General features: G+C 29.6%; 1 protein-coding gene across 1 annotated transcript in view; it reads left to right on the top strand.

Moving 5' to 3' along the window:
- LOC123306093 (lachesin-like) overlaps nucleotides 1-15,985 on the top strand; it is a 607,394-nt gene that overhangs the window by 506,758 nt on the left and 84,651 nt on the right. The gene's annotated exons all lie outside the window — the stretch shown is intronic.

The raw sequence follows: 15,985 nt of genomic DNA, 5'->3' as shown, positions 1-15,985 counted from the left end.
AAAACAAACTTTTATTCATTTGAAAAAAGTGCTAGCTTCCTTAAACTTCAACTGAAAATTAGGAGATAATTATTATTAAGTTTAATCTTAATTATAACTACACCATCTAGTCGGGGTTATTAACTTTTCAAATACATTGTACATTAAATGAAAACTTTGATAGTTTTACAACTAAATCAATTTGTCACAATCATTGCGTCACATGCATTTTCACTATACGCTTCGGTTTTCTTTTTTTACTCGTATTTGTAATCTTCTGTTCGATTAGATTTATGTGTTTGAGAAAATAGCGATAGTTTCATATTTCCTAACAAATTGTAGGAATTTTATTTAAATGGAAAACTATATATTTTTTGTGTTCTTACGAGGTTTAGATAAACTGATCAATGTTTAGACATTAATTTAAACGAAAAAAAAAAAAGAAAGTTGATTTAAACTTAATTTTATTTGGAAAACTGATATGGAAAACCTTTCATGATAAATGAATGCAAGTTTGATTATTTTTTAGACATTTTTATACTATATTTAACAAATTTGTGTAAAAAAATTGTCTATATTTAAAAACTTTTTTGATAAAAAAAACTTCTCTATGTATAAAAAATTTAGAGGCCTTTATTGGGGGTTTCAGTGGCATGTTGTCGATAAAATAATACTTGAACTTTTCCTTCCTTGATTTCCTTTTTGTATTCGATATTAAAATTAGTTGGGTGTCTATTTTCTCCAAAACTATAAAAGGGAGGGAGTTGAAAACTTCCAAATAGCAAAATTTTCGAAAACCAAATGCCGACCGAAAGGCTGCCATAATTGTATTGGCTTTTTAAACCCTGAAATTCAACCATAGAATATTATACATAGATAACGCGAGGGATATGCTAGCCTGTAATTGAATGCGATATGATGAATGAGAGAGAAGAATGCCAGTTAGTTCTTATGTGGTCTTGTCATAGTCATATGTCATAATGATATGATGCATAGAGATTTTGTTTAATGTAAACTACATCTAGCCAATGACATATAGATTAGACAAGGACACATAGGAACTAACTGGCAGTCTTCTCTCTCTTTCATCATATCGCAAATTTTTTGGCCTTGGCGTTCCTCTTTATATAATATTCTATGCATTCAACACTTTCTTTACAGGGTATTTTAACAATTGACTCAATGAACTGGTAGTTTTCACTTGTTTTAATTACAACTATAATACTTCTAATTTGCTGAAACAAATTTCCAAGAACTATGTATTCATTTATAATCAACTGCTATAGACATATTTAAAATCCCGTAACCACTATTTATTCACCGCTTGACCTATATTTTTTTTCCAACTAACGTCATTTAATAATTTTCATATTGAACAACTTAATCACGATGTCGCTGCCATGGTTGTAAGATAGATAATAATTTAATAAGAACAATAAAAATAAATGAAACTTGCAAGAAGAAAAGAAGACTCGTTAAAGACATTTAAATCTCGAATACTTACAGTATTTTTTATTTTATTTTTTGTCAACAAACATAAAATCAATTTTTACATAACTTTTATGATTACACAACGAATAAATGACGGCTGTTGATGTCAGAGGGTATATAGAATATTGGCAGTGAAGAATTTTATTATCATAATGAAGAATATGCGAGCTGAAAGTTTATAGAAATTAAAGAATCCACTTACTTCTTTCTACAGGGTGTTATAGGGAAAAAACTTTCCATAATATTTTTGTAAATCTTTATATAAGATTTCATGTTAAACAGTAATTTCTGGAACTATCTTCAACTGTTCCAGAATTTTATTATATCGATGTTACAAAAATTATAATTTATAGAAATTAAAGAATCCACTTACTTCATTCAACAGGATGTTATAGGGAAAAAACTTTCCATAATATTTTTGTAAATCTTTGTATAAGATTTCATGTTAAACAGTAATTTTTGGAACTATCTTCAACTGTCAACAAAAATTATAATAGCCATCGACTTTTGAAATACGCAAAAATCAAATTGCAATCCTCGCGAACGTTTCTCGAAAAAAGTCCTTTTTTGTTTGAAATAAGCTAAAGAAACAGTGAAAAAATATTTTTTATCGAAAAATTTGAATTTTGTAGGTTCCTTAAAAATTTTTGAATACTGTTTTTACCGAGAATTCCTTGTGCCAAAACTCCCTGGCTCCAAGCGTGTCAAGGCTATCAGGTACTAAAACATGAAATAAAAATGTATTATTATCGCATAATTGTATTATATCCTGTATATATGTAATATATATCAAGGTATTCAAAGTTGAGTCCCAAGTTTGTAACGCTAAAAAAATATTGCTAAAAATCCTTCCGTTTACGGATATTCGGCTATGTACGGGTAAATCGTTGAAATTTATTTGTACAAAATAATGAAATGTCATATTATTTAATTTTGTGATTATTTTAGTGATAATAATTGTTATGCTTTGTTTTACATTACATTATTTTACATTATTAATTTTTATTGGAAGCATTCTTACTGGTACATAACCTACAAATATATTTATTTTCTATATAAAATCGTCATTTTTAATATGCAAAGAATTAAATTAATTAATATTTGCACTATTATTAATGAATATGATACTTTTTACTTTTATTTTGTTCTAAAAGTATTCACTTCTTACGTAGAAAATTAAAGAATTGTGAACGTATGAAATATTTGAGACATGTGCAGAACGCTTGAGAAAATATCAAAGGAATAAATATCGGTGGGAGAACTGAAGGGTTAATGGAGAACTAATTGGAGGAATTACGTTCAGATTACTTTCAATTTCGGAACAGGATCGTTGAAAGAAATTCCCCTGTTACAACCTGTATGATACTTTCTCATTTTTATATATGATTGTTTGTATCTCTGTCTTACACAATTCATGTCAATTTTCTACAATCAAGCAAGCACTAACTACCCGCACGTTGTTCCCTTAGTCTTCCACACGTACATACCGTACTAACACAGTGTATAAGCAAGCATTCAATAACTTACATCCGATGTGAAGGTATGCGCTATGTATTTGCTGCTGCATTCACATTCAATTCCAAAAAGCTATTCAACTTTGTTGTTTATTACACGGAGTTCCCACAAAGTTATATCATAGACCAAAGTATAGGAGAGTTGGGAGAGAAATTATTGTGAATAGATTGTTAACTATTGTGTGTTGAGGGAGTTTTATTTCGCAATGTTTTTTAACGAATTTCCTCTTCACTACCAATCGGCTATTGCTTTTGTAGCGATGATGAAATTTTACTTATTGCTTTCACTCACTATTTCACTCATTAGATTATGATAAAAGTTTTACAACAGGAATTCGACCATCGCATCGATCATTATAAAAAAAATAGAGATATCATTGGACATCCGGTAGGAACTGTGTTCCTATAGTATCTTCGTACATTATAAATGTAGCGCTTACTTTTTTACTCTGATTTGCTTGATTTTTTTGCTGGTTTGAACTAGTTTCTTTTAATTATTTGTTTTTCTTCTCTCTCCCTCCCTCTCTCCCTTTCTCTCTCTCTCTTCTTGTGTTATGTTTTTAACCGACTTCCAACCAAAAAAAACGGAGGTTCTCAATTCGACGGTATTTTTTTTTTTAATGTTTGTTACCTCAGAACTTTTGACTGGGTGAACCGATTTTGATGATGCTTTATCTATTTGAAAGCTGGTGCTTCTCGTTTCATTTTGGTCTAATTCTGACAACGGCATCCATGAGAAAATCATAAAAGTCTTAAATTTACATTAAGTATGCACAAAAAGAGGAAGAATAACTCAATATCACGCCAACCGATTTCGATGATTCTTTGATGACAAATTAGTGTACTTCAGATTCACTAAAAATCACAAAATAAAAAAAAACTTTAAACAAAAAGAAAACCGACTTAAAAGAAAAACTTTTCAAAATAAATTATATGCACTAAAAATTAAAAAAAACGATCATATAATGCAGTTAAAATTATTGTTATTTTTGGAGTCGGTGTCAGCGTAGCTAACTGTTCTATCAGAGTTGTTTCCTTGGCTGACACCGACTCCAAAAATAACAATAATTTTAACTGCATTATATTATCGTTATTTTTTTACTTTTTAGTGCATATTAATTTGTTTTTGAAAAGTTTTTCTTTTGAAGTCGGTTTTCTTTTTGTTAAAAGTTTTTTTATACTTGATGAAATTTTGTTGTTAAATTTGGACCGCCCTATAAATCACGTGTTATTTGTCCAGTTATTATGCTGTCTGGCTTTCAAATAACAGGACTGAACTTTGGCCCCTTTCTATGACTTAGAGAATATTCACAAAAATTTATAACTATCCTTCTTTTAAAATAGTTCAACAAGTTTCATTTTTAATTGATATCAAAAGGAAATTCTCTTACCTAACGTACCTACTGCGTAACGATTTTTTTATTTATATATATTATTTATTAAACTTTATGTGACCCCATTATAATATGTGCATGGGGAATAAAAAAATAAAAAGTTAAATGTTTTCCTTTAAATAAAAAAAAAAACTTTAATGGCATCATCAATTCTTTGAATCAGAATCAATTATACTTTATTAAATTACTCAATTCTTTTATGGTTTCTTAAAGATAAGATGGTGGAGAAACTTTTACAGATACGGGGAAATCTGTTCGTGTAATAAATATCTTGATTATATTTTATTGAAGATTTCCTTTACGATCTTTTAAACTTATTTTCTGATTACGTTAACTATTTTGATTATTTGTAGTTTTAGTGTAAGAAAGCAACTATTGTATGGTGATAGGATCCCCCGACGAAGTTTTTGTCTTTATATTAAATGAAAGGCACATATATAGTTTACTTTCAAGATATCCGTCTGCTTCACTGGGCTTAAAAATTAGCTTTGTAGCCCCCACCTCCCTTGATCTCACTTATACCCCTTCCATAACACTCGAAGGGATTGTTTTATACAGCTAAAATATATGCAAAATTTTCAATTTTTTGAATTATAAATCAGTTATAATTCATTGAGTGTTTCAGAAAAGATGACCATGATTTGTTTTATATATACTATTTTAAATTTGTACAGTAATCTTTAATTTATGGTTCAAATTGATGATAATAGATGGAGCAGTAACATGAATTTCAAAAAGACTAAGCCTGATTAGGTTTAAGGAGTCCCGACAAATTTATCGGTCAAGATACGACCAGAACTACAAATTAACTATAAAGTGAAATATAAAATAAATTGATTTCTTCTTTCAATAATTTTGAAATGCATTATTTAATTCTTTATCAATATTGTATTAGTTAAAACATTGGCATATCTTTATAATAGAGGACATACAGGAAACGGTCTAGAAGTGAAGTGGGCAACCAACTAAAGTGAAGAATGGTATTGAAGTATTGTGTTTACTGGTTGTTGAACAATGAAATCTCATCAGTCTTTCTTAAAGAGGTAATAACAAGGAAATTGATGTGCGGTTTGAAATTTCAATAATATGTATGGTTCATATATACAGCGCAGTTTCTATATATACACAGATATAGATCATATTGAATATCTTATGGACAATGACCAATGTCCAAAACTATCAAAAGAAACCTTTCGTATATCTAAAATAAGCATAATACAAAGTGAAAAGAAATATAAACTAGACCGACTCGAAACGACTCGACCGAATGTTATGAAAAGCTTTTCGGATCATATTACCATTAATACGCCTCGATCGACATCTAAACGTCGATATCATGTTTTGTTCGCGCGATATCGAACATGAAAGAATTTAAAGAAAAACTTCCCGACTCGAAACGACCCTACCAAATGTTATAAAATCCTTTCAGATCATATTTCCGTTAATACGCTTCGATCGACACCTCAACGAAGTCGATATCGTTTTTCGTCGTAGTCGACTTCACTTGAGATTGGTATTAATGTTCGCCTAATCTATTTTCGCTGTATATCCCCACCTTTAGAATGTAATAAGTGATAATACAGAGAAGCTACGCTTTTTGTCGTTTCTAAAAATACCAATCGGATCGAAAATAATGTGAAGAATATTTACATCATCGAACTGTTGATGCCCATATTCAAATCGCCCGTCTTCGAACCGCTATTAATTAAGGGAAATAGTCACGATGCCTTTGATCAAGGTTACTTTGATAACTGGGAGTTGCAACTCGCCAACTAGCGAAACTAATTCGTACTAATTAAAATTGGAAGAAGACCCGAATTCAGTAGCTACAATTTCGACTACCAGATGGCAATACTTGTACTAAAAGGCCAATAAAAATATTCAAATTCAAATAAGATAAATTCCGCCAATTGGCGGTAAAAATTACCTACCTAGTACCTAGTTCCAATTTAGACCACCTGACTACTTACCATTTATCAATGGGTGTATTTAAAATTGACTACAATCCTAAGAAGTCTTTCTTTCAACGAACTTCTTCGGATAGAAACTTCCAAGATCGCCATATCGCCAACCAAATATGTTCATATTGTTGTTATAGAATGAGATATGATAGAATAGAGATATATACGTATTGCAGCTTAATATCCATTATACCCATGCACTATACTGTATATATCGTACAGAAATACTAAGTACTAATAATGTTGAATACATTTACACCAGGTTGTAAACTTACAATAGGTAATGGGTGGTTTACGAGAAATTTGTATTGTCTTCACAAAGTATTTCAAAATTCATGGAATCTATTTAGGGGAAATTATTGAAAAACACTCGACTATTGATAATTTGACACTCTAGAGACCGCGAAAAAGTTTCAAATTATCTAGAGATTCAAATTAACAAGTGTCAAATTATTGCCAGTCGCAAATATTACTTTTTGAAAATATACGCTTGCCAGCTTGAGACCCGCCCGCTTCACTGGGCTTAAAAGTAACAATCACCGCTTTATAGCCTCCCACTCTCTTGATTTTTCTTATCCCCCTTCCATAACACTCGAAGGGATTGTTTTACTCAGCTAAAATATACGCACAGTTTTCAATTTTTTTCAGTACAAAATAGTCATAATTCATTGAGTATATCAGGAAAGATGAGCATGAATTTATCTTAATTCATTTATTATTTTAAATTGCTACAAAAATATTTAATTTATGTTTCAAAATGATGATCATAGATAGAGAAGTAAAATGTATTTTAAATATATCTTTATAAATTATAGCTCATATGTTATTCTGATGTATAAGCTATATTGTTTTACAGTTTCATTCAAATCCATTTAGTAGTTTTTCCGTGAAAGCGCAACAAACAAACATCTATAGAAAAACAATAAAAAATATAGTGATAGCAATTGATTTAGATTAGTTAGAATGATTTAAACAATTCGTTAAATTATGTATAGAGGCAAGCATTGCCAGTATATATTAGGGATTTTAAGAAAATATTTCAGAAATTACAGAAAAAAATAGCCGAATTATTGTAACTATCAAATGTGACATATCCTGTATGTTTAAAATATATACCTATGGGTTAGCAGTTATAATTAGTTTGATACATTCATTAATTCTCACAAAATTTCACATTTATAATATATCAGGCTAAGGATCAGAACAGGATCAGGATTTTTGACCGTCCCGTATTTCCTCAGAAAACAAATTATTCGATTTCATAGTATTGGTGTTTACAAAAAACTTTTCATGCTGATTTCCCCTGAAAATACGATCCTGTTTTAATATTTCCAATCAGTCAGCTTTTTAAAAATATAAGCTTTTTTTTTGAACGTCCTGTAAATATAAGGTATGCATATTCTATCTAAGATCATATTATAATGTAGACATAAGGTATGCATATAGAAACTTCTCAATATATGTACCTATATAAGTAAAGGACATTTATAATCCTGTGACCTCAATTCAATATGATGATGATTGTTAATGGTGGTAGCTTCCTTATATACTGTCCTTATAGTTATACTACTTACATTTACAACAATTATATTCAAAACTAATAATATCAGGATTAACATTTTATTATTAAAATTCTACTTAAATAATGTTGAAGTTGTTCGTTCTGTTGTTCAAACAAACAAATCAGTTATTGGGAATTTAATTCCTTGTATAATAAATAATAAATTCAATCATTTATTGAATTTAAATCGAATAATAAAAGGAATTCATTTAAAACTTTATGATTAATTAATTTAATAGTTTTTTTGACCAATAATCGACGAGTTTTTGATTGTGTTTTACAAAAATTATGACTAATTTTAATCTTTATATATTATTTTACTCTAGCAAGTTTTTTTCTGTCCAACCCTTGCATGCCTTATTCCTTTATCAAATTCCATGGTTCACCTCTCATTTTCAAGTCAAGACATATTTGAGTAAGTCAGAACAACAGATATTTCACAACTATAAAGCTATTTTTATTTAAGCTATTTTTTAAATTTATGCTCCAACAACTTAATTTAAACAATTAAGTTGTTGTTTTTAGCCGGGGGTACAGTGTAGCCCCGGGTAGCACGGAAGCGGAATTCCTAACGGATCGAGCTAGTCTTACTCTAGAAAGTTTTTATCCTGTCCTGCCCTTATCTTCCTTATTCCATTATCAAATTTCATGATTCACTCCCCATTCTTAAGCTTATTATGTTAAAGGTTCGACGAAAAATATACTCACGGTCTAAAAATGTACCGCTTTGGCAAAAACACGCTAGACAAATAATTTAAACGAAGAAATATTAACTTACGGGTTACGGTAACTTCGGGACCGGAATTCCTCACGGGTCGAGCTAGTATTAAGTATTAAAGAAACAAAGTTTTTACCCGACTAAAACCACATGTTTAGAGCATACGTTGGTGATGATATCCTTCAAGTGGGGTGCGAGTGAGCTCCCAATCTAGCATCGTTTTCAGTGGTCAGAAACAAAAAAATTAATCAAAGTTTTGTTAGTAAAATTGTCTTCTTCTATCCCTAAATGTCAAAATTTGGATCTAGAGGACTGGTTTAGATTATTACAAACAATTTTCACACAGATTTAGCTCGAAAGGGTAAATAAACTTTTGAGAATCGTAGGAAGCGCTTGTAAAACCACATTTCGAGGAGGCATTCAAAGTTACTATATATTACATATCAATCAGTGATTGCTGACCAAAAACTGAATTCAGCTTCGTCTTGTTCCGCAAGTTGCTTTTTTAACTTTTAGGTTTTTAGGAGTGGTTGCTACTACGCGCTTTAAATGATCAATTGGTATTTTTTGGTTGCTATCAAACCTTGACTACAAATATTCACCCATAATTTGATTGGCTTGCCTACGTAGTTTCTAATTTTCTTTTTCGGAAACTTTTCAACAAAACTTATATTCTCAATATTCTTGACTTCATTTTCCTCCATACGTTTTTGTGACCCGTACTGGAGTAGACTTATCCGTTGTGACAAGAAAGCAGGGCAGTGTTGAGAGTAGTTTAACGCCACTTTCTAGTTTGTCTTTTATAACATTATTATTAAGCGTTTAGACAAAGCTTTTTGATCTCCTAAAATTGTTTCATGAGGTAATTTTGGTTCAAGAATTTCTTTTGACCATAAATAAAACCTTGAACCTAATATTGAACTAGACGAGCCAAATTCAAAGAGAAGAAACTTGGAAACCTCGACTTTTCGAGGTTTCTTCGAAGTAAATGGATTTTTGTGGGTTTAAATTTTCGCCTGGCTGCCTGAGTAGATTATGATATACCCAGTTTTAATCAACCTTATTAAAAATTTTATAACATTTAATAATAGGAAATAAATTCAATTATTATCTGTCAATTCAAGAATATAATTTTTTTAATTTTCTTGAATTTTGTTTTACACAATTAAGTTTCCAATTCAAACAATTTCTAGTAGAATTTTCTGACTAGAACATTTCATGTTCATTCATCCAATTAAATAATTGTAATAGAAAATTAAACAAACTATTTGCATGACTATTAACTGATAGAGCAAGTAAGTATAGGAACTGTGTCCAAACGTAGTAATTGACACTTATTAGAACGGCTATAAGTTTGGCAAATGTTCACAGATAAGCGTTTCGTTATAACAGGGCCGTAAAAAGTTTACATCCGCCATTGGAAAGTTTTTAGGTTTCGCTTTATTTATATCGGGATGGGCTGGAAAACTCGTATACTGATAGTATTTGTGTTATCAAAAAATCAAATTTTTGAACTTTATGACGTCATTAAAATCCAAAAAATTTAATTTTGCTCTATCACATCCAAATTTTATCCAATCTTGATAAACTAAGTAAGAAATACTAAATTTGGGTCATACTTTCCAAATCTGTGAACAAAATTAACCTAGCTCTATTAGATTTCAAGAATGTGGAGGCCTGGTCCCGGAATTAAGCACAAAAGTGATAGCTAGTGAAAAACTTACATCACAGATGGAAAGAATGTCCCAAAATTAGTGGTTTTCAAAAAAAATTCCAATGAAATCGGATCAAATTTGCTTATGTTATTAAAAAAATCGAATTTTTGAACTTTATGACGTCATCAAAATCCAAAAAATTTAATTTTGCTCTATCACATCCAAATTTTATCCAATATTGATAAACCAAGTATGAAATTCTACTAAATTTGGGTCATACTTTCCAAATCTGTGAACAAAATTAACCTAGCTCTATTAGGTTCCAAGAATGTGGAGGCCTGGTCCCGGAATTAAGCACAAAAGTGATAGCTAGTGAAAAACTGACATCACAGATGGAAAGAATCATCCAAAATTAGTGGGTTTCAAAAAAAAATCCAATGAGATCTTTTCAAATTTGCATATGTTATCAAAAAAATCAAATTTTTGACTTTATGACGTCATCAAAATCCAAAAAATTTAATTTTGCTCTATCACATCCAATTGTTATCCAATTTTGATAAACCAAGTATGCAGTTGTACTAAATTTGGGTCATTCTTTCCAAATTTGTGATCAAAATCCTTTCAAATTTCTAGCCATTATGGAACGACGGACAAATACAGCGCCAGGTCTTAGACCAATTCCTATTATTATTGGATAGTTGATAAAAACATTTAACAAGGGTGTAACAGACAAACAGTCGGATATATATAGTGTGAAAGAGAAGAGATAGGAAATAACCAACATTTTATTATTTGATAGTAAAATAATAAAGATAATTTAAAAAGTTTTTTCCTTCAATGAATCTATGAACACTCTCATTGTCTGTGTCTCTATGAAGTAACCTAGAGCCAATGTGCGCTCTAGTTATTTTCATATTATATTTAGGAGTTGAGAAACTTATTGAGTTTCATATTCATATGAAAATTTAAATAATATGACTAGATTAGCAAAAAAATATATAAATATATTTCTTTTACAACATGGGATATATGGAACATTTACAGACATGGTTGCATAGAGGGATAATCAGACCAATTGACGATGGTAGAAACGATGATTCAAGTATTATTTTCTTTAAAACAAAGATGTTGAAAAAAAAATCTTAATAATTTTTTCATGCTGTACTCATCCAAGTGCCATTTTATATCATGTACTCCGAGAAATCAAAAATCTCTTACTTGGAATATTTTTTACTTGGATCATTATGACTCTACCATCCCCAATTGGTCCAAGCTAAGTAACTATTTTAAGTAATTAAGGAAAAACTTTCAGCTATAAATCATAGCACAATTGAACTGGCTGAAAAAAATGACTAATTTTTTCAATTAAAAAAACTTTTTTTAAATATTATTTTCAAAATATCCAAAATCGATTTAAAATCCCAGCTATTAGTTCAGAATTTAAGACTTTATTTCAAAAACTTAGATCACTCATTCGTTTAATAAGCCCGATTTTTGTAATTTTTAGGTCAATATTACTCTATATGACAATTATTTTTCTTCAAATTTTGGAAATATATATTTTTGTGATTTATTCGTTTTTTTTCAAAGGCATAGCTCTAAAAAAATTTCCGATTAAGAAACAATTTTCATTTCCAAGCTGAATAAAAGTCTTTCTAGAGTAATTTTGACCCAAGTGCAACAAAAACTGAGTCATTTTGAGGATAGACTACGAATATTTTGAAATATCGCACACAAATTAATAAGAGTAACTATCTAGCTCTTTTAATGATTTGGAGAGTTTTTTTTTTTTAATATTATAAATGGTTAATTAGAATCAGGAACTTGGAAAAAATAATGCGAATGTTAAGTTGTCAAATGTTACGACGTTTCGTTATATTTCATAACTTCATCAGGTAAAATTTGAGTACATTTGTGTCGATTCACTAGTGTATTTTTTTTTTAATATTCCCAAAATCTCCTCGAAATAAAAACTTTATTTGCAGACTTTTAGGTGGTATTTCAAAAATTTCTCAACCAATCGCTTAATCGATTTTAATGGTACCCTCGAGTTTTTTACGAATTCTGAAATCAATTTTCTCCAGCTTTCCAAATGGTTCGCTTTCCTTAGTATATCAACTTAAAATAATAATAGTATTCTCAATGAGGACTTGAGTGTCCGCACCATTTTTGCAGGCTTTTAGGTGATATTTCAAAAATTCACTCAATCAATCACTTAATGAACTCGACTTTGTACTTTAAAGACCCTAAAAGAATCCTATATGCTGAGTTTTTTGCGAATTCTGAAAGCAATTTTTATGGATGTACGCCGTGTTTCAAATTTGTGTATCTCTTCAGAAAAGTGGAAGACTTTCTCGTTAGTGTTTTTACTTAAAATATTAATAGTAGGTATTCTCAACGACGATATTGGTGTCCGCACCTATTTTGCAAGATCGTCACGTTGAATCCCATCAATAGATTTTTTTTAAATTATACTTAAATATACAATTTATAGCGAAAGGGACATAGTTCGTACGGGGTGTCCCACAACAACTATCACTATTTTTATTCCTACAAAAAAACATTTTTGATTATGATTATAATATTATTAAAATAGTTTGTTCAATATACATTAAAGTCTTATCTAAACACATTATAATATGTACTCTACTAGTCTATAGTAGTGTCGGTAATACAGAGTACATTTGTGTCGATTCGCTAGTGTATTGTATATTACAAAATACAAATGTGTACAACTCTGACTATACTGTACTGTAAACTGTACAAGTGTTGGCAAATTTTCAAACTGCATTATGTTTTTATTTGATTACATAATATATATAAATTTATACACTATATACAAATACTATTGTTATAAATGCATGGGAGAGTACAGGATGTCATCCTATAGTGAGAATACGGTTCTTAATCAAGTTTCTGATAGTAATTAGTCTACAGGGTATACTCTCTTGATTGATTTATATACTGCAAACATTATTTGTCTATACTTGAAATGCATGGATTTGTTTTGAACTATTATTTTACTGAAAATTATTGTGGATATAAATCTAGAACTTTAACCTGTCTGTACTCGCCTTATGAGCATGTCGCTTGATTTAAAACATAAATAACTTTTATTTTTCTAAACTTTTTCTATCTTCAAATAATTTTATCTTTTTTCGAATTATGGATTTTTTCTCTTTTTGACGTATCGCTTTCCTTCCATAAAACTAAAACTCTCTAATGGATTTTTTTTTTTTGGTAAGATTTCTTACACTAATTATTGTTAACAAAAACAACAAAAACTAAAAACGAAAAGATGCTACAATTTATTTTTTTTGTATGCTTACCAAATTTTGTATACGAATTTAAACGTCAAAGTCTTTCGACTCTTAATAATAGTTTATGATACAAAGGCGTAAACTATAAAGACAAATAGCTTGTGAAAAATACACACATACCAGGAATTGAATCCAACTCTCTCGGATTCATACCAAACGTCTTCGACATGTAGGTTCTAGAGCACATATTGCCGAATTAGTAATGGCGCTTGGCATGAATTCAAGAGACCCGTGCGCGATTTCTGGTTTGACTCTTTAATTAATGCCATGATTCGTTAAGTCGGTCTTGTCATGCAGAGCTCGTTATTTAAAAATATAGGCGAAAGACATTGATGCAATGAATGAGTGAAAACTCTTCTTGTAAAAAGCTGATAGAAATTGCGTGCGTGGCGCTAAATTCAGTTTTGCATCCTGAAAATTAACTACCATCCACCTTATCGGTAGATCCTTATCTAAGAAGTATAACGAACGATCAAAATTTCGACAAGTCTGGCTCAGAATGTTATTTATTAAATGTAAATAAATTTCTAAATATAGACATTTAATTTAAATAATGGATAGTGTAGAATGTAGACAGATATACCTGTCTATAATACAGGGTTGGTCACTAAGTTGTCACAAGATAGAAGATACCTGATCGACCGGGAGGGTTATCCATTATAATTTTACGTAGATAGAATATACCTGTGCTACCGAGCTTTACTCAGTTTGCAATTGAGCTCTTACCTTAATTACAACAGGCATTCCTTTTCAAGAAGCCACTGATTTTAATTATATAAAAACCTATTTACCACCGTAGTAAATTAGAAATACCATTTGATTTTTAAGTGTTTTCTACATGGTACTTTGACTGGCATAGGCACATATTTTGTTTTTTACGTTTCCTGCGTTTTCCACATTTTTGCAGGAATTTCGCCTACCCCATATCATTATCTTCTGTTAAATACTATATGTATTAATTTTTTTTTAAATCGTATTTTTTCCATTTATGTGTTAAGATCATTTTTGACAAAATCTCTGCCATTTCAGTGTTTACATCTTGTTGGACAACCCTGTATACCAAATATGTTGATATTAATTGATACTATCATTAGAGACTAGTAAAGTGTTATCTTTAAATTATTGTAAACATTATTGTAGATTTATTATATTTTTGGTATTTTAATTGTGTAAATAAATGTCATGTCTAAAATGTCATTATTTGACATTCGATAATTTAGATATCGCAATGAATATATTATTGCATTAGAGAGGCTGTCAATTATATGGAACAATAATTAATTGAACAAAATCACGAATAAAACTTTTATGAACGATGAATTAAGAAAAAATATTTTCCATGCAAGGCAGTCTTAGCGAATTCTTTTTGTGTCTCGTTTACCCATAAAACCATAAACTGGACTGATATATAAGAAATTGATCAGACATTGATGGCCAGTTCTAAACACGTCAGCACTCGCGTTATGAGAATTTCGCTCACAGTTTCACGGTACGCCTTTGACAAGATCGAGAAAAACGCAAACAAAATTTTGTTTTGGCGTTTGATAAAACTTGGTGGATGGGGTAATTTTTACCCAAAAAGTATAAAAATCAGGTTCATTAAATGATCGTTATAAGCAGTTTCACTGTAATAAAGAAAAACTCAACTATTCATAACAATATTGAATCGAACAATAAATTCAATAAATAAAATTAACTTTATACAAAAAAAAAATACAACTTTCAAGGAAAAATATAAATTTGATGGACAATTTTTATAAGAAAGAAATTCTAACAATAAAATAATGTTTATCACGTAGTTATTATAGAAAAATAATGTTCTAAAACTTTCTAATATTCTCTAGAATAATATAGAAAAAAACAAACCATTTAAATCACAAAAATTTTAGTACAAAATAAAAAGCTTAAAAAAAAAATTGAAAAGGAAATTGTTTTATCGTTCTTTTAATTCTTAAGAGGGAATACAATTTATCTTTTTTCGTCATTTTTTTCTTAGAATTTGAAAGATTATTCATTCATGTAATTTAAAAAACAACGTTGAAAAATAGGGTCCAGTATAACGGAAAGAAATTACTTAGGGAGTGCCAAAGAGTTTTTTTTTTGCTTTAGTAGAAACTCATTCCTGTAACAAACCAACAAAAAATTATTTTTCGTTTAACGATAAAAACAACCACGATTGAAGCCATCAAATATTTGTTTGTATCTCTTTCTAGCAAAAAAGAATTTAGAATGGAATTGTTGTGGCAAACAAAGTGTATGACGTGTACGTAAGATCTCTTTGTCTCTTTCTTGATCGATTTTAATTTTAAATTTCATTTTTCTCTTTTAAAGTATTTTAATATTTTGTTAAAAATTACGGAAAAAAAAATTATAGATATTCCCCAGTTACGGA

This window comes from Chrysoperla carnea, chromosome 1 (genome assembly GCF_905475395.1).
Source record: "Chrysoperla carnea chromosome 1, inChrCarn1.1, whole genome shotgun sequence".
NCBI lineage: Eukaryota > Metazoa > Arthropoda > Insecta > Neuroptera > Chrysopidae > Chrysoperla > Chrysoperla carnea.
This window is presented reverse-complemented; position numbering and strand designations above follow the sequence as displayed.